We start from the raw sequence: 25,488 nt of genomic DNA on the forward strand, positions 1-25,488 counted from the left end.
AGTTGGCAACCCTGTTAGTGGGCGGACATTGTAAACAAGACTAGTGTAAGAGAATTACTCCCGGGATAAACTTTACTTTTATTTACTTTATTCAGGATATTATTTTAAATTATATATAAAGAGGTGTGGATGAAGGGCGTCACGTCATTTATTGCATTATTTTTCTTAGGTAGTGGATATTTTGCCTTATTCTTATGGGTGTATCTCTAACTCAGCCCACCCAGTAAGCCAACTCGACCCATCTTAATAACCAATTGGGCCCACACATTACTAACTAGGCTCACCTTGCACACTTCAAACAACTAGCTGAGTAGAGGTTCAGGAATGAGTTTGAGATTTGTTTGGTAATTATATAGGACTAACCTGCGAGTGAAATTGATTGAAAACAATTATAAAAACGCCGGATTTTCACTGTTATATTATAGTGAACACTGTTGTAGTTTGTGGAAATATGTTAAAAAAGGGATACAGTATTTTAAAAATAAACATTACTTAACATTTGTGGGGATGAAAAACAGACCTAACCAAACAAACCTTACCTAACTTCCTTATCTTGGGGCGGTATATTAAACAGGAAGAACTTACTATGATATGTTGAAATTTGAGGCATTTTCTGGATGTGAGATGTATCGGCGCGTACTGAGTGATTTGTTATTGAAATGGCGAGAAACGGGAGCCACAGCGTCAATGAAGTGATGGATGATTGCTTCCAAACAATGGTAAATTTGCCTAAATACACACAACTTTGTTAGACAGTAAAAAAATATGTTTTTCTAGTGTATTTATGTGTGTTTAGATCGGTTATGACCTTCATTTCCTTTGGAAATTGGCCTAAATTAACCTAACCGACTCTAACCATATGATGGAATCACTAATTTCTTACCTTATTGGCCTGGTTCTCGTTCGTCGTTGGATTCTGAGATTAGTACAGGTTGCTGACGCTGATGTTTGCTTAACGGGGGGGTTCTTGACGATATTTACATTCATTCTTGCACTTAACACACTTTACCGAGGTTGGGAGAACACCATGAGATCGAAAAAATGCTATAGTTTCTTCGTTTTTTCCCCAAATCTCACAATCAACTCCATATAATCGAAGTGACACCCATCGCAGACTTTCATGGTCGGAAATAAATTTGAATTTCGAAATTTGAGACCCAAAATAAAAATAAAATTTGATTGGGCCAAAAATACTGCGAATTAAACCACAAATCATTTTAATTGGTTGCCAAAAATAAAATAACGCTTTTGATTGGCCGCGTGACGTGTACGAGAACGCATGCGCGTGATGATTTATGAAGGAGACACTCAGTGTGGGAGGTGAGGTAGGCGATAATGGCAGAAGATTAATGGAAGAAAATTTTGGATACGCTATCTCCGTTATTATACTGTACATTTGCGACGGTAATGTAATAGAAGAAAATGATCTTATAATTAGACGTCTTATTCGAATATGACAATAGATTAGGGGTAGGAATGTTGTGCGCAGAAATGCAATAATACCCAAACAGCAACTGACTTAGCACACAAACCCAGTTCTATTTTAGGGTCTTGTTGTCTTTATCCCTAAATTCGCAAATTATGTCCATATAAGACCGGTGATAACCTTCACTCGTCATGCTGAAAATGAAACTGCCGCGGGGAAGAGACGAGACTCCTCTTGAGCGCTGCATAACAGAGACGTGACCGCTCGCCCTAGCGGCTAACGAGCCGATCAGTGCTGAAGAGGATAAAAGAAAAAAGTAAAAATAAGACACTCAAGATAAACTAGTGCGCGCCTAGGCGCTTAATTATCCATGAAACGAACAATTTCCACAAGAAATGATTATCATATCACAACTGACTGATGAAAATAATGTAAGAAAATAAACAGTAATAAAAATAACTCGTTCGCAGGTTAGAACTTTATATTAACCGATTTGTTTTATGTCTCTTTTGGTTCACTTAAATATGAAGAGTGTGAATGAGAGAATACCAAGGGTTCAGTCGGTATGAAGGATGAATTTTATGAGTTTATGTTAGTAGAACATGATCAATGGTTCATGATTCACATATGTAACGAAGGAGTTTCGGTAAAACTGCAGATTATGGCAACCAAAGAATCTGATAAAAAAAAATTCTGATGGTTTTTGATGTGATTGGTTCAAATCTGACATTTGGTTTTATCGGAAATCACTCGTTTTTAATTTACCCCCCCTCATAATAGTTCTATCGATTGCGTGTTCTGAATTCCCAGTACGGGTACTCTGTGCTTGCTAACTTATACCATATAACAAAACTAAACCTTACCTAACCCCCTACCGGGGGCTCCCCCACCCCGGACCCCCGGTGATCCTAGCCGAAGCCCCCTGACCCCCAAACGCTATGTAATAACCCTAGAGTCGTGTGGTCAGCCTCCACGAGAACACCGTATAGATAGCCGTTACAGTATTTCTACTTTACTTTGAGTCAGGGACCAGAATATGTCGTGGGTTCCTCTGTTCCCTAAAGTTTCCTCATTTTTAGAATATTGAATGCTAATTGGTTGAATCAAAAGTTGAGGTTTGTTATTGGATTTCATTGGCTGCCTCCCCCGCCCTAGATTTGTTTGGCTGCGGCTGTCCCCAAATTGATTGGCGGCTCCCCGTCGGCACATGCGCTGGAGGTAAGCGAACATACGAACACACTCAATTTGAGCAACAGCGTAGGGGCAACAGGTGCTCTGATTTTACTCTTTTTAAAATTCAATAACTTCTTATTATCAATTTGCGATGGAAGTGTAATATAAGAAAATAATCATAAAAAAATAGTTCTATTGATTGAGTGTAGTGAATTTCCGGAATTCTGTGGTTGCTGTAAACTGCAGTATTACTGGAGTTTCCCGTCTGGTTATAAAGTGTAAAGGGCAAAGTCACTTATTGTTGGTGTTAGATTACAAGATCAGTCACATTCTGAGTCCTGACCATGGCTAACCAATGCTTGGTATGCATGGCAAGAGTGCGTCCCCGACAGGAAGGACTCCAGTGCGATGGTTGCAACTTCTGGCAGCACCGGATATGTGGAACAGGCAATGCAGGCAACGGCAGTTACATCTACAGAAGAGCAGTATGAGAGGGGCTGGACATCGATTGGAGATGTCACCCGTGCTCGCAGTTATCCACAATAGATCATCATGAAGACAACCTCACTGAATTGGCAGAAACTACAGACACTGTACATATGTCATTAGCCAAGAGAAATACAGCAGTTCTCCAACCTTTGGCAGAGAGTACTAGGATTGCAGAACATCTTTGGGAAGACGCCATTATGGAAGCTAATTGTATTGCTGGAGCAACAGAGACTGCTGATGCATCTAACATCAATATCCCAGATTCCCTTCCCAGGGAAATACAGCCAAAAACTGAGAACATAACATCACGTGGTTGTTTATCAGTATTGTTTGTACATCTATGCTGCTTTTTATTATTGTACTTTTGTACTTTTATCATTTATGCAAAAATAAATGTGTAAATTTTTAAGTTCTAGTTGGTTATCCAAGATGGTCCGAGTTGGTATTTGATGGTCCGAGTTGAATGTGGGCCGAGTTGGCAATTGGCCGAGTTGGACTGTATTCATTCTTATGCATCTTGGCCATTCCGTGTTGTAAGAATTTACCATTGTTTTTAGGCTGTGGGGCTAGTATACAACTTGTGACTGTCAGCGTTTCGGTAATTATGGGGGTGTTCTTAGACACAGTTTTGTACGCTGTTTACTTTCATTTCTATTCATTTTCTTGGACAAATACTTAGTTTTCTAGATATAGGTGAGTTAAGATAAAGGTTTTCTGAGGTTTGGTTAGGTTAGCACATGATTTCAGCCATTTTTTTCCAACAATACATACAGTATCCTCTAATAAAATCAGTGAAAACTGGGTATTTTTAAACCCATTTTCAATAAAAAACATTGGGCGATCATTATTGGAATAATTACCAGCTGTGGATATGTGTCCAGTTGTGTGTTAGGGAGATTTTTGGGTAAAATTTCCATTTCGATCATCTGGGAAATCTTAGGAATTTAACTCCCACCAGAAAGGGGGGGTCTGGGCCAGTTAGGTTACATATAGTTCCTGGTTTCTGTGGCTATGTTTGGTTAGGTTAGGTTGGATATCTAAATACGCTGTACTGTTCAGGGATGACCGAAACTAAAATTTTACCCATCACTGTATTTAGATATCCAAACTCCTGGTATGTCTTTCTGGCGGTTTTTGACGTGTTTTGAATGATTTTGATCAAACCTAACCAACCTAACCTAGCCATAGAACTCAGGAACGATATCTAAACTAACCTAAATTTCTAAGATATCCAGATGACCGAAACTAAAATAGTAAAAAAAATTTAGACTAATATCAGGAGTAGTTGATGGAATTGTATGAAGATTTGTGGAAACATTATTCACAAACTATTAAATAGATAATTGGAAATAAAAATCCATTCAGTGTCATTATGTATGTTTTAAAAGGGACTGGGGGGAGTGAAAAAATAAGAGTAAAAAGAAATTTTAAATTAGAAGAGAAAAAGACGAATAATCTACACCACGAAGATGCCAAAAAACCAGCTTTATGAAGTGAGACAGATTGTAAGAAGATGGCAACACAGAAAGAAGGCACAGCATTCCACAGTTTGGTTGTGTGAGGAAAGAAGGGTGAACTATAACTGGTTATTCTAGTGTGACCGACATTCACACAGAAATGGTGGGCATCGTGGGCAAGATGAGTGTTACGAGCCCAATGTCTTGCCATTAGTACACAGGATGCCAAATCCACCAAACATTGCCCGTTAAAGTACCCATAAAAGAGAGAGAGAGTGAAGCGACACTGCAGGGAAGAGAGATTAATTATCAACTATAGGAGGAGAGTTAATAAGTAGAAATGTCTCTGATTCCACCCTATCTAACAGTTGGACAGAAGAAGAGCCGCCCCAGATATGAGAGCAGTACTCCTAGTTAGGACGAATGAATCCCTTATAAACTTGAAGCAACTGATCAGCAGTGAAGTAGCTATGCTATCTGTACAGCATTCCCTGCTTTCGGGAGACAGCTTTAGCAATGTTGTGGGTGTGTGGCTTCCATGACATATTAGAGGAAATGGTGGAAAGTGGAGAAATATCCAGTGTTGATTTTATGTGTACAGGGTATGAGAAATGTCATAAGGGAAAATAATACAGTATTTTAGTATCACTAAAAGACTGAGGTCCAGGTAAACCAGCTGCCTAACAAAAAGTGGCTATAGAAAAAAATTTATTTCTTACCTCAAGAAGAAGCCAAATGGTTGGAGGAATCGCACTTTTCATATTCCTTTCCCCCCATAGACCTTAATATAGCATAATCTACCAATCTAACCTACCGGGTACCTACCTAACCCACCTAATCAAACCTAACGTAACCTGGAAGTTTTCATGTGTGTGGAAAGGATGACGTTGGGAAACACTCGTTTGTATTGCCAAACTAATATTGGAGAAAATATTTCCACTGTATGATGATCATAGCCCAAAGATTAGCTCTCACCCGTAGCTTATTCACCTGATGATTAAACACCCTACTGTAACTCAGAGGCGGACAGGTTAAGTTAGGTAAGAGTAGATTTGATTTGGTAAAATTAGGTTGGGTTAAGTTTGTTTAGTTTAAGTTAGCATTAGGTTAAGTTAACATGGATAGTTAATATTAAGGAGGGGTGTGTAATCTTAAGGTGATCCAGGATATGGCTATTTTAATATAAAGTGAAAGAAGCATCTCAGGCTATAGCTAATGAGTCATCCAACTGACATTATGACAATTCCATATCGTAATCCTTCTTTGAGTGAGAAAGAATTTATCATCATCGGGACCAGTGTTTCCCAAACTTAGGCTCTCAAGAGTCACAGAGTTCACAAATAATTTTTCTTGGGCCGGATGTCAAGGGAGAACAAGAGAGTGGGTCATGTGTAATCGGATTACATTAATGGATTAACATCAGGTACCTGAACTGAAGTAAAGCCACTTTGACCCAGGCTTGACCTGATGACATGAGATCAACTTTGACTGCCACTCTCCAAGTCAGCCTTTCTCCCATTTCATCCCGCCTGGATCTGATACTCTCACATAAACAGCCCAAGAGTTTCACTGAGGGTCAGCTCTTTCTTGTCAAGTTGAATTGTCCTCTATTCTACCTGAAGTTTGCGTGTTATAGTTGTGTTTGAATTGTGATATAAAAACAATAAATCTTGTAATCTACTTCAATATTTAAATTTTTTTTTTATTTAGCATTTACAATGTATCAATTATAATTATCAAACAAATATTTTAAAAGTGAACTTCTGTGGTGGACCCTGACCATTTTGACACAATCCTAAATATGCACTTATGCACAGGATTGCATTTAAGAATCTCCTGGCCATATCTTCAGTTGTTACGGCAGCAACATTCTGTGTAACAGGCTTGAAGACTTGTATGCATGCATGACCATCACAAACTATCACATTACAATCCGTGAGTGAGACAAATTTGTCAAAGGCTGAAAGTCCTTCAAGGTATGGCATCATATCAGCTTTCCCCGATGAATGCATCTTCCCGTGTACAGTAAACATAATGAACAGAACTGGTACGTTTTCATAGAACATGATTCTTACTAGTGGTACCTTTCATCGTGCATTCGCTACAAGGAGATGAAGGTACAGTACAGGTACATAATTTCACCCTTCATTGTAATAAATTCATTTTTGTTTTGACCATTTTCCCCATTTCTGACATTATTTTGACTTTGGAACTTGAGAGTCTCATAGGAGCTTTCCCTCTGACAGTCCTTTTCTGGCTCTGGATCTACCAAATGTTCCCTCACAAATTTTGTCGTTAGTGAAGTTCCTTTGTCAATCACATTCAACAGACTATGTTCTATCACCTCTGGAGCAATAGCTAAGGATGCAATGTGCAGGTACACCTGATAAGTCAAAGGGATCTATGTATGATGAGTCAATCATGTTTTTTCATTTAGATTACAGTACATGTATATTTTGGTTATGTATGTTTTATGGTAGTTAATTCAATGAATGAACTTTAAAAACAAAAATTACCTATTACTGTATATTTTTTTACAAAAATATGAATTTTTTAATTAAAATCTCAGCCTGCACCAAAATAACACTTTGTAAACAATGGTTTCCAGATGTTTGGCCCCGTTGTGGGTTGATGACCCCTGCCCTAGTGGGCTATTCCCGTAAAAAAAAAAAATTGACATCCCAGTTGTGGTACCTAAAAATACTTCGATGTCTGCTGCTACAGTAGTGAATGAACAATATATGAGGGCAATGATCACAGGCAAAATACAGGTAGAGCATATAAATAATGTGGCATCCTTTTTCTACACTTCAGGCAGGCATATGTGTTGTAGAAGAAGAGGAACATTAACAAGACAACAGTGTTAGTGTCATCGAGTTAACTCAGTGACTACACGATGTTGCAGTTAACCAAAAAGTGAGTGTCAAGATGTTGTCTTTTTGTTACTTACTGATTATTTGGGTTCTGACTGGTAAATATGTAGAATGACTGAAACTTAATTACAGTATGGGATAATGGTACACTTTTCATGCAATTTTATGCTTAACAGTAGCATGATTTTTTTTTCTATATTGCACCTGGGATCTGTTTGGTTTCATATAACGCACTCAAAAAAATTATACAGTCAACCCTCGCTTTACGCGATCCCACTTTACGCGTTTACGCGGTACCCTGCCGAACACGGAATGCTCACTTTCCGTGGTGTGTGTACCCTTTTATGCGGAGAGCGGCGCGAGCAAGGTGCGCACAAGGTCGCCCAGTCATCAAAACATTACCTAGTTCTTCACCCGCCACCCGCCACAGCCGGCCCAAGTCAGTGAGAGTGATAATGATAGTGAGGATATGGACTTAAATGGACTTTGAGGGGTTTGATAAAGAGGCCCTGCAAGCCTCTGTGGTGGATAGTGATACAATTGATACAAGTAATACAGGTGAGGGCCAATAATCTCCCCTCTGCCTCGGAACCAACCCCCCATCCCCGTGTGCCCAGCCATCTTTTCTTCTAATGTAAGTGTTAAAAAACCTAATATTATTGATATTTCTCATAATTATTAATTGTGTGTGCATACCATCATAAAATTAAGAAGTTATTTTTACTACAACGTAGGTATTGTGTCTGAAAAAGTGGAGTTTGGGGGTCGGCCCGGTCTCTATTTCAATTAATCCCATATGTTATGTTGTTCACTTTACGCGTTTCTCACTTTACGCGGGCTGCCGTGGGTTCAATTGACCGCGTAAAGTGAGGGTTCACTGTATATTCTTTTCTAATGTAGATTCTTATGCTGATTCCAAAAATGTATTTTTTTTCTTTTTTTGAGAGAAATGAATAGCAAAAATATTTTAGCTCTTTAAATGTTCAACATTCTACATTGAATTGTTACGATTTTTAGCCTCAATTGCTTTAGTCTATGTTTTTCATTGCAGATCAATATGAGTGAGGAAGTAAAGACATCAAACAAACCTATGAAAATCCTAAAACTATAAGACACCTTATTCATGTTTTTGGTGTCTAGTACAGTATGTGTTGGTGTAGTTTTCGGTGTTCAGATGAGGAAGGGATCCCTGAACTTAAAAGCAATTTGAACCTTTTTTATCGATTTGGTAAGGTTTTCAAAGGTTTGTTTGGCATTCTTTTTAATAGTTTACCCCATATTGTAACATTTTAATATATGATATTGAAAGTTTAAAGGGCTATAATTTTTGGCTTTTCATTTGTCAAAAAAAAATCAATTTTTTGGAATTAGCATAAAAATCTACATTAGAAACAAATAAAAAAATTTTGTGTGCAGTACGTGAAACAGAGAAGATCCTGTACCTGGACTGTGCTGTGTAATAATAATGATAATAAAAAGGTATACCGTGATCTCCCCATTAACTGGAACAAAGGGTGCAGAGCACTTCCAGGTTTGAGAGATATCCGGGGATTAAAAATAATTTTCTTAGCCCCAAATTTTGTATCTACAGAATTTTTCCGGCCACTGGTGACTGTTTCTATGTCTAAGCTAACATGCATCTCACAAGGAGTACCGCTGCTATGGAGGCTTAGCTACAGTCGGATAGACACAGCAATTGTATTTATTTATACAAACACTACTGTACATGTACAGTACTGTATATTGTAAGTAAAAAAATATATACTGTACCACTGTACACTACACAGTAACAGTACAGTGGTCCCTCGGTTAACGAGCACAATTCGTTCCAGCAGGTTGCTCGTTAACCGAAACCATTGTTTCAATGGGTTTTTGGGTACAGTGGTCCCTCGGTTAACGAGCGCCTCGGTTAACGAGATTCCGGTTCACGAGTTTTTCGGTTAACGAGCAACCTGCTGGAACGAATTGTGCTCGTTAACCGAGGGACCACTGTAATTGGTTCCAGCTCACCGAAAATTGTCTAAATTCAACAAAAAAGGTAGAAAAGTACACTTACTTTGAGGTGTGCATGTAGAAGGCTCCTGGATGATGATGATGGGAATTAGAATGGGGTGGAGGAGAAGGAAGAAGAGAAGGCATTGGGGTGGAAGAGAAGTCACCCCATGGCACCATTTCACCCATAAAATTTTAGTTCTCTTGGTGTATTTCAAGAATATTTTCTTTAAATCAACACTGCACTGCATTAAATATTGTCAATATGTAAAATGTATTTCAAAATGACCAATAATCTGCTTGGAAACACAGAAAAAAAGCGTTTAGTTGAAGAGAGTCTCAAGCAAGATGTTACCTCCACTGAAAACAGAGAGAGACTAATGCCTGTCTGGTGTGTTAACAGGCTGGATGGCACACCAGAAACTAGTTTCTTTACCTTCAATTATGTTCAATAATTGTTAAAATGACTAAAAAAGTTAATATTAAACTTTTAAAATTATTGAATAGTATAAACTTCTTGATATTTACTAAAATAGTAAGGAATTTAAGCCTAAAACCGATTACTGTATTGGCGGACTAATACTACAGCTGGTGGACCGCCAAATGCAAGCGAAAACATGTTGAAGTCGGCTCGTAAAAAACTCGTTAATCGAGGGATTGCTCGTTAACCGAAGTTAAGAATCTTATGGAAGGTAAATCGTTAACCGAAATCTCGTTAACCGAAATCTCGTTAACCGAGGGACCACTGTACAGTGGCCTCGTGAGTTTCACAATATCTTTGTGAAACTCACGATATGTATAGTACATCAAAGGTATTTGTTGGTTCTGGTGCTCATGCCAAATTCCCCCTTTTTTGCCTTAGGACAACTCCTTAATTGCCTTAATCCTCTTAGTGTCTGTCACCTCATGTTGACTGACATCTGGTTGTCTGTACACCCTTTTGACTTAGTTAAGTTCAGGTCCAATTGTTGTTGATATTTTAATGTCATTACTGTGCTTCAACAACGAAGGTCTTTAATTGCATAACAAGTTTAGTAATACACTAGTTCAACAGCATTAAAAATTTACGAGAGATAGAACTCTCTGTGTGAGGCTCAGTTAATCTCCTGTCATATCCAGAGATGTTGATACTGTACTCAGGTCCACTGTGTACATACCTGGAGCTGGCAGACGCCTGCCCCACAAGGTGTCACAGCTCAAGGTTGAAGAAGCCACAAGTCCAGAAAACTGTGAGAGCAAATTTTTTCGGAGTGAGAATTGTGAACTCTTGGAACAACCTGCCAGAGAGTGTTGTGACGGCACTGAGTGTGAGCTGTTTCAAGACCAGACTTGATCAACACTGGAGCAGGTTCAGATACATTCAGGAGCCGGTGCATGCCCAGTACTTGCCAACAGTGCATAACAGAAATGTGACCAACCGCCCAAGCTGCTAATGAGCTGCTCAGTGGCCCCAGGCCTCGCGCTTTCCTGGTTAGTACTGTACTGTAATTATACAGTTCAAATGCAACACAAAAATTAATGGAAAAATGCTGTGTTGATAAGAAGCATTCTAGTGAAAGAATAAAATCTCTTGAGTCATCAAATGAACACTTGTTCAACTTCACTAAATGGGTGGAAGTGAAAAAAATGTTGTGTTCAGTGAATACCAAAGGTAATGTGCATGTTACAAGACTTGAATAAAGAAAAGGAACGTTGGCACTCAGTTCTAACCGGTATTATAGCAGCTGTGCAGTACCTAGCTGAGCACAACTCTGCTTTGGACAAGCTATTGAGTGTTGGAAATTCTCACGATATTGATGAAGCCGAGTTATTTTCAGAGCTTCGAGTACTCTGAGAACTCATTTCCTTAGAAACAATAAATGCACTTCAATTCCTTCAGTTTCTAAAATCTCTCATTGGTTCCTTCCCTAATGCAGAAATAGCATATTGAATTTTGTTGACGGTCACAGTGGCATCAGGGGAGTGAAGTTTTTCTAAATTCAAATTGATATAAAGCTATCTAAGGACAACTATGTCTTAAGGGAGGTTGAGTGGAATTGACTATGCTCTCCATCGAAAAGGAACTGGCTATTATGAACTGATAGAAGAGTTTGCTGGAAAGAAAGCAAAGAGGTTAATGAAAGTAGGCTGTTTCTGCTACTCCACAAATACTTGACAAGAAGTCATGAAATTTTTCATTACCTACATCCAGACTGCCTTTTGGCATTTGGCTTCTTTATGTTAAAAATCAATTTAAAATAATGTTTTATTTTCCTTATTGTTTACTCAATTTAATGAAATCCGATATAACGAACTCTTGATTTAGCAGAAGGAATTTTTTCCATTATTTTTCACTCGATTTTGTGAACTAGTTCGCTAAATCGAGATTAAGTCCATTAATACGCTCACACCTACGGAGACGCCTCAGACTCGTGATATGTACATAGAAACATTATTCATGGCTTACCTTAAACTATTGGGGTCAGTGTTTGTTTTCAATTTTTTCTATGATTTCCAAACTTTTTTCAATTGATAGCTGCACTCTTTTGACTTTCTTCCCCACACCACTTCCTTTCTGTGACTTCTGAGAGACTTGGCATGATGTCTAAGCACAGTAGTTAGTTGACCGAGGTGTAGACCGAGAGGTAGCAGTGAACAACACACGCGGTGACGGTAGGACAAAGACTGAGTGGATATAAACAAACTCCACGCACCAAGCGGCACATTTGGCGTGGAATTTAATGGAATCGGGCTCGATTTAGCGAATAACAGAAATTTTGATTTAAGGGTAAGGGGTGGCTCGAATTAGTTTGTTTAATCGAGAAAATACTGTATATGAATTTTACTAGTGTTTTTCTCAGTAGTTACAATGTATTGCTACAGTTAATAAAACTGACCCTATCTGACAGTAGGTCTACAATAGTACATCATATTCTCTTTCATTAATTATTCTGCATCATTCTTCAAGAATAAACTGCACAGTTTTGTATTTTGTACCTTATATTTGACTATTTTATTACCCAGGTTACAAGAGGGGATATCTCTTGTAAATGCCACAGATATCAGCAAAGTCAATGGAGTGATGGGACGTGTTTGTGTTGCCCTCAGCTCTGGACGCTCACAGGTCAGAAGATGGTGCAAGTACTGTACACAAAGTTTTGGTTTTTTATCCCTCACTTTTGTCAGGTTTGATGATAAATCCTGTAACTAGTGATTCAGCCCAGTATCCCAGTTAATGCATGCCTGGAGGATTTTAGGGAATTTCATTTATCATTGCTCCCACTGAGTACAGTACTGTACGGAAGCAAATTTTACTCCTCTTATTTTTTCTTTATTTCTGGTTATTTATCTATTTCTTATTCTTTTCTTTCTTATTTATTCATTTATACTTGTTTATATTTTTCTTTTCCATCTTTTCTTTCCACTTCACTCAAAGTATTTCTTTATGTTACTGTTCTCTTCTATACTTGTCTCTTATCTAGTAATATTTTGATCTAGGGCTTACTTGGGAAACACCTTGTTACCTTACAAGCTTCAATACTCACTGTGACTGCCACCACCAAGGTTTTTCTATCAGAACATACTGTATAATATAACATTAATCACTTAACCACGGTGATAGTAACAGGACGGTGGTAGCAATGTGTTGAGGGCTGGGGCATGTGGGTTTATTTAATGGTATCAAGGTATAGGGAGAAACAAAGGTAAATACTGCAGGAGAATAATACCCCCATCATACAATAAAGATAGTTTATTTAAAATTAAGTTGAATTACCAGACACTACCAGAACATACCCTGTGAATCACCCTTTGGGGTTCACTCAAGACTTGGCCAAATTTACATTAACACTTATATAACTTCAAAGACCACTTGACCTTACTTCCACATCAGCCAAACAAGTATTCCCATTAAGAGGACCAATGTTGAGTCAAAAGTACTATAGGTTACTGGTAACATTCTATGATTTTGACGTGCAACAAAGACTGGGCGTCCACTTCAATTACATTACTACTTATACAATACTAACACTTAATAGCACTCCACAAACACCCGTCACAAGATTGTTCATGTACAGTAATTATTATTACTCTCAACACTGGGGGATACAGGTTACTCAGGCATCCACAGTTATCATGACTCCATGAGTCAGTCATACAACAAGGACTGGTCGTCCGCACTTCAATTACATTACTGTACTACTTATACTAACAGGTCATAGCACTCCACAAGCACCTGTCACAAGATTGTTCATGTACAGTAATTATTATTATTCTTCACACTACTCCTTGGGTCAGTGATACCCTGTACACCTTACCTCTCATCTCTCAATAATTTTATACCTTTTTACACTCCTCAAATCACAGGATACATTGGTATTTATTTACCAGGTAGAAATCATATTCCTGAGACAACAATTACTGATACATACAAGATGTTACCACCACACGGCTTGCGCCAAGAAAGCCCTGTGTTTTGTCTACAAAAAAAGCCGGGCGTGTGCACTCTGTGACGTGGCGGATAGGTTCCGCCTCATCCTGGGTTCGACCCATGCCTCCCGTACATGGCCGCACCTGTAGGCCTATGACTTTTTGGCGCCATCAATTCAGGATCTTAATCCTGACGAATTAAAGACATCCTTCGTCAGACATCCGATTGGCAAATGGCCACTGCCTCCTGGCAGCTCCAGCAACCCACACAGAACCTGGGTGATGAGGGTAAGGGCTTCGGAGTGAATGAAATGGAAACAAAATACAAATGACACAAAACATGTCTTGTGCTAGGAAACAGATGACACACGAACAGAATTATGTTAACACACAAGCAGAGGCGTCATTTCAGGTTGGCTTGAGGGGGGGGGAGCAAAGAAGGCAGTGAGAGGCTCTTCATAAGTCAAGAGTTATTAAATGCTCCTAAAAAACTAACACAGTGTACACACAATGCACTTTATTAATATAAAAATATTTCCAAGAATGATTAAATGGTATCAGCTAGACAGGTTTATTTTTTCACTTATTTGCAGTTAGCTATCAAATTGTTAAGCAATAAGTTTTGAAATTTATATCTAATGTAGTAGAGGATATCTTCTGAATGTCATTTTTTGCAAAATCATCAATCAAAACATCAAAAATTTTGACCACTTCTTTTTCAGCAGCCATCAGAAGTAAGTCATTCAGTCAATCATCTCTCTTCATACAGTAGTTCGTAAATAGTGCTTCACCGAACCCAACACAGAAAACAATCGCTCATTACCAGCAGTGGTTACTAGAAGAGTGATGATTATTTTCTAAATTTTCAAATTTTCAGAATAAGCTAACTGTAAAGGTCCTGGCTCTTCATACAAGTGAGTCAGATTCTATGACTTTTCACTTTTGTTAGAAAAGTGTCTTTTGGCAACAGAAATTTGGGAATATAAAAGGATTTCATCCACACCCTAATTCTAAAATGTTTCTTGAATTACAGTCAAAGGACAAAATAGCTGTCAAAAGGGACATGTTTTCTCAGAAGCGCCAACCAAGATCTGAAATAAACCTGTCTAATATGGAAAAATAATCTATTTTGGCTTTCATTGCAAGAATGAAAGATGTGCTGCCAGAAACCTCAACATTACTTTCCCACTGGTTGTGTCTATGAGGAAATGTTTGAGATGTGAAGAGACCTTCTGAATTCGTTGTTATCTTCCCTCATTTTTAGCAACATTAATTCATTCCTGGTCGAGTTAATGAGAGAACATGCATCAGAAATTAGAATGTCATGTGACTAAAGCTGCTCTGACAGACTGTTGGTAGCACTAAGAATTTGTTCTACAATATGAAGATTAACAACCCAACCCCCTTGTCAGGTCCCTGTCCTTACCCTCTCAGTTGGAGGCAGGAGGACTGCAGCCCATCACAAGCACCGATACTCCGGAGCTCATTTGTTTTTAGCTTATTTACTGTGACATCAGACTTTAGTCATAGATAATCTTTTTGTCATAATTCATTGTCATTATTATTTCAATCAAATTATTCTAAAAAATTTAAAACTGTAAGCAGTTCATTATATCAGTAATCCACAAATTGTAAGGTGGCTTTTTTTTAAGAGCCTATAATTTGGCCGTGGAGGCACCCCTGGTGAGCTTGAGGGGGGTAACCGTCCCCCAAATGACGCCTCTACACACAAGACTTCAATTATGTTAACAGGAACGCTGACATATTCAACACAATTCATCGAAGTCAAATTCACTGAATAAGACGATAAGACAGTAACATACCTGGATGACGAGGGAAGGGCGTTCAAAGTGAATGATTCAAACTCCGCGCTCCCTTTTTATGCATCCTGGGTTACTATGTCGGGAATTTCACAGACATATTTATCGGTCTCATTTACTGTACACATTGGCTTATGAAAATTAGACTATGACCTTATATTAATTTTTTAAGATAAACGTTTAGATTCTAATCAGTGTTCGAGTTTTGCTATGCAAGAATTAAATTGATGTCAAGTGCTGAGGCTGGCCATCACATTGTGGGCGGAGCTTCTCACCACAATATCCATTCTACCCAGGAATCTAGTATTACCTTTCAGCTTTTCTACAATTAAACTTATTTCCTCAATATAAATGAGGATTTAAAATACAAAACTGACAGTAATTTCAATGCATTCATCAGATTCTCTGAGTTCTGTAGATCAAGGAAACACACTTCAGTTTTGAATTGCTACCCCGTAACTTCACAGGAGACACAAATTGATTCTAGCTGTGGGCTGGCCACTCAAAACTCATTGCCTTAACACCATATACTCTACACATAAAGATAGATGATGCACATACTTTTACTTCTTTTCATAATAGTAAGTGTTAGTGATCTTAGTTAAACAGTGAGAAACATGTTTATATCTTGCAAATATCCTTGGGAGATATTGTTATAAGAAGTCTTTCCTATTTACAGCTGCTGGCATGTGCATTGTGCATCCACACAGATCTGTGCAAGGGAGACCAGAGCGGACACATTTACATCGCTGTCCTCAGTCTTTCTTGCAAGAGCTCTTGGTCAGTTCTTGGCAGCTCGCTGCTATTGGTGGAAGGTCTGTCCAGTGTATTTGTCACATATCTCCTTTTTTTTTTCAGCCCCAGTTAGCAGGACTTGGAATGTCCAGTTGGGCTACTGTTGCCTGACCCCAAATCATTCCACCTTGATAGGCTGGACGCTTTACATGCTTCTTTATGGCAGACCGTGTTGGTGGAATTGCATTATATGATCTCTGTTTGCGAGCAAATGAATCAAGTCTTGCACCATTGACACATCCATCATCCATTGTCTTTTAGAGTAAAGAACTGGTAATAGCTGTGTCTGGCTTGGTGGCAGTGAAGAATTTTTTATGATTTGTGTTGGAGGAACATTAGTGAAAGAGTCTGGAAGTTCAGGAACATTTTCACTGGAAGTGGCTCACGTTCCTCACCAAGATTGTTAAAGCTCAGGTGCTGGGGAACAGAGATACTGGTATGATGGAAATGTGTGTGTGCTGTAGTTGCAGTTGGGTTATGATTTATGTTTTCTACTGCAGCAAAAAGATGCTTTCTCAAAACAGGTGGGCACACAATTCCATCTTCTACATACTGGGAAACAACAGCATCACCAAGTTGGGCAGATATTTCTAGAACCCTATCATAGGAAATGTAAATACCTTGCTCATGGAGCATGTCAATAAGTAATCTTTTCCTCGTCTTTGCAAATGCAGACATGGCAATATAGTACACATCTAATGGGGTCTTGCTTTGCCCTACACCTAGCCCAATCATTCATCCAGTATCATTTAAGTCCATTGCGATCTGTTCACCATCCGGATAACTTTAACCCCATTATCCTTGGCTCGGCTTTTCCATGCTTGCACATCCTTTCTACTCAGGTGTGGTTACTTAACTTTATTTGAGGCTGATTAGGTAACATTTGGGACACTAAGTATTACTTGTGTATACCTGTACTGCATATTAATCTTTACTATGAGTTTCATACTTAGCTGACACGTGAACCCCCATGCTGTGTTTCACAGCAGTGTTGTCACCAGTGTGCCCTGGTGACATTCACTCTCTATAAGCATGTCTCATTTTAATGTTATTTATTTCAGAGTTTTAAACACAGAATCCAAATTCTACATATTCAAAAACACGGAAATCATCACTGGAATCAACTGAATTAATGAACACAATAATTTTTATTCCATTAAGGAAATTCTGACATCCACATTTGGTGGCCATTTTGGAAAATGTCGCTATCCTGGAATTTTGAATATTCAATCAGATAGATTTGATAATTAACCCATATTGAAACTTCATATAAATTTTTATACTTGTACAGGTATATCACCACTTTATACTTGTAAATCACCATTTGTTTATGGAGACAATAGCAGGGGAATTGAAGGCATGGATGAAGAGGGCAAGAGTGAGTCTGGAGCTGGAAGGTGGGGTGTGGCTACTAATAATATGTCTTGTGTGGATGTGCTTTTTGCATAGAGTGAACAGGAACCAAAAAAGATGGTCAACAACTTTGACATATGTGTGATAGAAGCAAGTTGAGGGTAAATGCTGATAAGATTAAGATAAGGATTCTGAGGGAAAATTGTCATAATGGACTTTGCAAAACTATACAAAACTGAAAAATCTAACTAACAAATGAAAAATTATACTGAAGATGAGATACTGGAGGAGGTTAAAGATGACAAGTACAGTATTGGTAGTGATGTTCATTAAGAAGAATATAACGGAGATTAATTTAGGGATAAAACAAAGGGAACTATAGGGTTGCTCTCCATCTGTCTTCAGTTTTCCTTTATTGCACATTACACAGAAACCACCAAAGTTTATCAGACTTGACACAACCTTAGAGGATTATAATGAGTCTTCTTTTTGTGGTAGATGAGAAATGATTAACTGGTAGACACTAGCAGAGGAAAGCTTGTTATATTTGCTAATACTTTACAGTACAGTACTGTACAATGAAGACAGTTGATGGCTGTTACTCTATACAGTATATTATCTCTGGTTCATTGACACAGGAGGAAGTGGAAATGTTAGGTATGCACAAATTGCTTGGAGAAAGTTCCTCAAGTTTCTCCCTACTACTGTAAATACAGAAACGTAACACATATGTTAAGGATAATTTTCAGCTACCACTTATCTTTAACAGCACAGTAATTCATGTTTTCTCATTTAGTAGTTTCAATAACCAGTAAAACTTATTATTCTAATGATATTTTGAAAAATATATTTACAGGTGTTTACTGAAGAAGAAGAGGAGAAACTTAGTGTATCGCTGGGTCACACCCGGGACCAGACCAGGCAGCTCATCCACACTATCCTGCACATCATTCAGCAAGTAAACATGGAGTACTGTATAGAGTCTAATGATAAACTATACATGGGAAGCAACTGAAATCAAACTCAAACCTCACATTCAGCTTCTTGCTCACACATAGTTATTTTGTTTTGCTCAACTACTTTAAGGGATACATTCATGTCGCATCTTACGTGCATTTAACTGCTACACACTCGACTTTTCTCACTTGGCTTAGGAAAAAAAAACGGCTGGGGGAGATACTTCCACCTGCTCCTCTCTCAGCCTCAGTTGCCACGTGTACTCAGCAGGGGAGGAGGTTTGGGTTGTGTGCCTCTGCCAACTGACCCTTAGCAACAGTTACTAAGGGTCAGTCGGCAGAAAACGCATATCAGCTGAGTTGTGATGCAATGTGTGTGCATTATCTTGTATAATTTTTGCTTTTTTATGTTTTCATTATTTTTCCTAAATATTCTCTGCTGAAATCAACTTGACAATCAGTGGCAAAGAGGATAAAGTAAACTTACAGCAGAGGTGGTTGTGTGGTGGGCATTTAAACTGAAATAGGCCTAACTAGCCGAGTCACCAGATGTGCGATTGACAAACTACTCACTGCTTCCACACTTACGATCACCTCCCACACAAAATACACACTCATGCTCTTTATATTCCTATTTTATAATTTATATATTATATTTTCTTTATTTCTAAATCACATTACAGTATACTGTATATTGAAATAATTTTTCCAAAACTTTTATAGTTTCATTAGTATATGTAACAATGGCAACATGCATTACCATCTTTCATAGGCCACAGCTGACTGGTATGTGTTATGTTTTGAATTGTGCATATCATACTGTTATACTATTCATGTACAGTCCCCTTCACTAGTGCATTTACAGGGGCTTATCATAAAAACATTCCACAAATCATTACATCGACATACTTGTTTCAATATTGTTTTACTTTAATTCCATAGAATGTTTACTATTGCGAGTTTCCTTCTGTTGAATGTAAACAAACACAGGATTGCCACACTGCACAAAACCTGATGCACTTGTGAAGGGGACTGTACATATGTTTCAACAGCATAAAAATTTTAATTATTTCTGGCAGCATTAATGGTAGTTTTATTTTCTGTTTCAAGCTTAATACCGGTACCACTTTTTATGACACAGCAATAAAAATTTTATGTAGAGTGAACTGGTCATTGTCCCCCCCTCATACACACACTACTAATTACTACTTTGCTGTCACTCGGAATCGAGTATGACGATCATCCAGCTATGATACAGTACTATGAGTTATTAAGGATGTCACCTTCTTTGGTGAGCTCTGAGGTGACTCGAAAGGCCGATACGGGATCAGCAGGGCTGTCCACAAATGTTGCACATATGGAGGGCTACATCTAGTGCAGTAGGGGCGGAGACAGTGTCTTTCCGGTGCTGGCATTTAATAATAATAATAATAATAATAATAATAATTAACGGTTTATTGAAAGAGCTTGACCCAGAAGGCTGAAAATATACAGTTACATAATTGGGGAATGGGTTTCAAATTTCAAATAATATACAAATAACATAAGTGATATAAATAAGATATATAATAACTAGATGGAGAAAAGCTCAAACTACAGGAATTTCAGCATAGTGACAGTGCAAGAAATATTTACTGAGTGAATACACTGGTTTATTACAAGTTATTGATAATTTTGCAAATGGTTGAGACTGGGCTGTTCTTATAGCATTTGTCTGCCTCAGTATCTGTGGAGCTAACTTGAAAGTATTGACACCTCATGTGGTGCTCCTCCAAGCACTATGGTGTGGAGTGATCGTCTCCCAGGTGAAGGGGCCAATTTGGCACTTTTCCGAGTCTGTTTTAAGACTATCCTTATACCTTTTCCGTTGTCTGCCAGTGTTACATTTACCATTCATTAGGTAACTTTAAAGTAACTGCTTTGACAGTCTACTGTCGTCCATGCGGATATGGCCAGTCCAACATACTGTACAGTAGTTGTTCATGAATAATGGTAGCCTCAATGCTCCTACAGTTGGTGTCAGCGAGAATACTGGCATTTGTTCTCTTGTCTTCCCAGCGAACTCTGAGGATGGAACGTAGATTATGTTGGTGAAAGTTTTCAAAAGCCTTGAGGGGCCTCCTGTATGTGAACCATGTCTTGCTGCCATACAGCAGGGTGAGGAGAACCACTAACACACACACACATGCTCTGCATTTATTTGTGTTTGTAGTTTTATATTATATTTTCTTTATTTATAAGCAACATTGTAGTAAAGACATATATGAACATGTACTTTATTGGTGATTTAAGGGATTTTCAGGGTAATTTTGACTGCAGCTGCTCCGACTTACGACCTATGACTTCGTCCACACCGCGCCGTACCTCAGTCGCACCAAAATTTGGTCATATTACGTATTTGAGTCCCAAAGTCAGTACACAGACAAAATTTTCATCTGTAATTCACTTTAAAATGGCTGCAAGCTTAAAAGTGAGTGTATTGTGGTGCTGAGAAAAAAGACCTCCATTTTAGATTTCTATTTATTATTTAAGCATTTCCGACTTACAACCATTTCGACTTACGACCTGGATGTGGGTCCCTAACCCGTTGTTAGTCGGGGGTAGCTGTTACGTTTTTATTTCTGGCGCCCTCTTCAGAGCGTAATCCACATAAGATCTGAAATGTCTGTACATGCTGTATTTATTTTGATGAAAATATTACATTGTATCAGGACTTTGACAAAGAAAAATAATTTATGGTAGGGAATGGGAAAATTGAACAGTTGAAAATTTTTGTTATGAGGAACTAAGTTGTGATGGGAAAGACATTAAAACAAGAATAGCTCGGGCAAAACAGTACTTAATAATCTTAGAGATCTGTTACTAAGAGATGATAATTTTAGTTGGAGAAAGAGCATGCTGAAATATGTCTGGGCAGTCTTATGTCTTCCTTTGTTGTCTGTTACCTGCAGGCTGCACATGGAGTAAACGTCCAGCTGTCCTAGGGGAACACGCTGCTGGCATTACTCATGATAGAGTTGAGATCTTCACTGAACATTGGACAACAAATGCCAAGCCCATTGTTGATAAGCTTCGACAGCAGAGCCTTTCAGAAAAACAGGTCTGTTATTCAAGGTTTCTGGCCAAGAACATATTACGTATATAAGTTTGTTTTTATTTCTCAATCCCTCTGTACAAAACCAAGCTATGAAAATGAAGTCCAGAATTTCAAACCTCTTTTATGCATAATAATAATAAAAAAAAAATTAACAGCTCGAAGATGTTGGAGAACTGCACCTTCAGACAGCTTCCTCATGTATGGCTCGGCAGTCACACCCTATAGCTCACCTGCAGCTTAATCTGAGGTATGTTTCTATTTCTTTAACCGTGTCTTTTTAGTGCATCTCATGAATATAACCACCCAAGGAAACCTTAACCTGTGGCAGCTTGGACTAAAATGAAGGTCAGATGTCACCCTTGCTGCAACCCAAGACTTTTAAATAAGAGATGTTAAGAAACTGCATTTACCTTAAAATTGGTACCAAATGAATAGTGATTAGCATACAGGAAAAGTTAAGTGTAGACTATATTTTACCTTATGCATGTGAGGAATTTGAGTTGGTTTACTTAGTGCTAGGTGTTGAATTTAAGATAAGAGTGTGTTTACCCTTCATTTTGTAAGTATTTCCATGAGAAGGTAGCAAAGGTGGCAGTGAAAAGTCATCTTTTTTATTTAGAATGCATTTATCAATAATGAAATATTAAAACCATATGAAGATTTTTCCTTATACAGTATGTGTGGGTGTTGGTGAGACAGACATTCATATATGTAGGTGTTGGTGAGTCAGATGTTCAATTGTGTGGCTGTTGGTGAGTTAGATGTTTCATTGTGTGGCTGTTGGTGAGTCAGACATTCATATATGTGGGTGTTGGTGAGTCAAATGTTCAATGGTGTTGGCGTGTAAGATGTTCAATTGTGTGGGTGTTAGTGAATCAGATGTTCAATTGTGTGGGTGTTGGCGAGTCAGACATTCATATATGGGGTGTTGGTAGACTTATATTCGATTGTATGGGTGTTGGTGAGTCAGATGTTCAATTGTGTTGGTGTTGGCGAGTCAGATGTTCAATTGTGTGGGTGTTAGAGTCAGATGTTCAATTGTGTGGGTGTTAGTGAGTCAGATGTTCAATTGTGTGGGTGTTAGTGAGTCAGATGTTCAATTGTGTTGGTGGGTCAGGTACTCATATTTTGGGGACTAGCTGTATTTATTTACTTTTTTAATTTGATATGGATGAAACAGGATACTCTAAATGTTCATAAAATGGTTGCCAGAGTTGTAAAGTAACTGAATAAATTTACTCGAGTACTGTATTCAAGTTCCATTATAGCACCTTGACCACCCACCTCACCTAGCCTACCCTCTAGTCCCCCTTCCCATTGAATTCCCCCACCTTTCCTTCAGCAGCTTGGTCTTCCCGTAAAGACATCATTTGCTTTGCATATACCTGTACCTAAAATGAATTTCAAAGAGGCTGAGACTGAGTGAGTGTATTTAAAATTGTCCTTAAATAACTAAGTACCACACACCCCACCCCCAGTACCAAATGTTGCAAAAATTCAATTGAAGGAGCTTGATAGCTACTTGGCATGCCCAGGGGATGGAATGGAGCTACTGAGGTCTTTCCCAACATTATGTTACTTACCTCTCAAGCTTAGCACCTGTGTCTGTGGCTTGTTAGCATTTGTTTAGTCATGCTGGGCTTATTATTTATTATTTAATTAATTTATCACACCCCAGGGGGCAACAAGACTAGTCACAAGATGATGCGGTCAGACACTAATACATTGGTACTCGTGTCTTGTAGGACAAGCTATGACTTGTTATACAGAGACAATATTGATTTGATTTAAAGACAGTGGGAGTTAGCACCCACCAAAGCATGGGTAACATACAAGAATTAAATCTACATTATTACAAATAAGTAGGTGGTGACATATAGTGGTTAGTGACTCGTCCTGTGGTAGGAGGTCCCTGACAGTGGGACAGTCAAGGCAATACAGTAGTTTTAAAGGATGTTAGCATTGGGACAGTTACAGAGTTTACAGGAAGAGAAGTGCAGGTTATCCCCCCGCCTCAGATACTCGCCAGATAGGTCTGTATCCTAACCTAATGCGAGCAGAGACAACATTATGTCTGCGGACCATAAGTCCACGTTGACGTCATGATGGGCTTATATTTAGGCCTAAAAGATCCTGATTGGACAGCCATAATTTCAAGAATCTGTTATTGATTAATTTCAATAGAAATATTTGCAAATAAACATGTGTAATGCTATGTATCTTTTATTTTTATCTTGAGTTTACTTCTTTGTTTTTATACTGTAATATACATACTGTAGATTTTTTTTAATATTACTACAATTAATAATGTTATTGTTACTTTTTATTTTCAGTACGTAAGTGCTTTTTGAATGAGATACTTTTTTTCACTTCTACTGACATTTTGCCAATGTAACAATACTTTACTTAAGTAGCGAAGTCTGGTACCTTTTACAGGTTGACAATCCCTTATCCGAACTCCTAGGGGCCAGAGGCATTTCGGATTTCGGAATTTTTCGGTTTTCAGAATGGTTAGTTTTTTTTTTTTTTTTTTAATGTGTATTAGCCCACCTAGGCACAAGTCACTGACCCACATTGGGGCCTGAGGGGCGAAAATGTAATAACAATTATATTAATAATACTAATAATTCATAGGTCTAGGTCGTGTTTCTCACTTTTTTATCTTTTTTCATTCTTGTATATCTTTATTATTATTATTATTATTTTATTAATACAGTATTATTGTTATTATTATTATTATAAATTTTATTATTATATTTTTTTATTATTGTTATCATTATTATTTTATTTTGGTGTATTTTTTAATTAAAATTTTTATTTACTATGAATAAATATTATTATAATTATTATTACAGTATTATTATAATAATAATTAGTATTACTATTACATTTTCGCCCCCCAGGCCCCGATGTGGGTCAGTGATCTATGCCTGGGTGGGCTAATCCCTGTAAAAAAAAAAAAAAAAAAAAATTGCTCCACAAAAAAACTTTCGGTTTTCAGAGCTTTTCAGTTTTCGGAATTTCGGATAAAGGGTTGTCAACCTGTACAACTCTGATGGTTGCTAATTTATACCCAGGCAACATTCCCCTGAAAAACCCAAAATTCAGAAAACCCAGACTCCTCTTCTCCACACAGTCCAGTTTAGCAGGGATTTATTGCACAAGCTCCCAGAATGACCTGCTTCTGCTACTGTTACATTACTTACTCATATAAACCTTTCCACATGATCCACATTCTGTACAGGTGAACCCTCCTACACTTTACACTTTTGCAATGGGTAACCCCTTTTGCTCATCCATGCCTGGCTCTTTATTCTCAAGTATGATCCTCTGTTTGTACAGGATTTTCACATATGACCTTTCACCAATGATCTGCACTTCTCATAAAGGCACTCACTTATTCTAATGGTTGTCACTTTTCCCACACAGCTCTCGTAGTGATGCAGGAAAACTAGCAAGCACAGAGAAAGTGGTGATGCAGTTTGATCGTGACCAGCTGTACAACCTTTATGATCAGCTGGAGCAAATACAGTCACACCTCGATGCTCTAAGATAAAGTAGAGGAATTTAATGGTTTAATATTTATGTTTGGCTACAAATTATATTGCAGCCTCATGTATTTTAAATGTACAATTTAAGTGTGGTAACCA

At 38.0% G+C, this 25,488-nt stretch overlaps 1 long non-coding RNA gene across 5 annotated transcripts; it reads left to right on the forward strand.

The window, feature by feature from the left end:
- Positions 1-25,488, forward strand: LOC121871514. Of its 5 annotated transcripts, XR_006089885.1 has the most exons (8): positions 7-45; positions 2,582-2,644; positions 7,360-7,461; positions 12,414-12,513; positions 18,642-18,743; positions 21,693-21,841; positions 21,994-22,085; positions 25,268-25,488. It is a non-coding gene; the product is annotated as an uncharacterized LOC121871514 (long non-coding RNA). The 5 variants fall into 5 exon arrangements; XR_006089886.1 differs by lacking the exon at positions 2,582-2,644 and having other exon boundaries at positions 1-45; XR_006089889.1 differs by lacking the exons at positions 7-45; positions 2,582-2,644 and adding an exon at positions 298-316.

The sequence above is a fragment of the Homarus americanus genome, unplaced genomic scaffold, assembly GCF_018991925.1.
Source record: "Homarus americanus isolate GMGI-L3 unplaced genomic scaffold, GMGI_Hamer_2.0 scaffold45698, whole genome shotgun sequence".
Taxonomy (NCBI): domain Eukaryota; kingdom Metazoa; phylum Arthropoda; class Malacostraca; order Decapoda; family Nephropidae; genus Homarus; species Homarus americanus.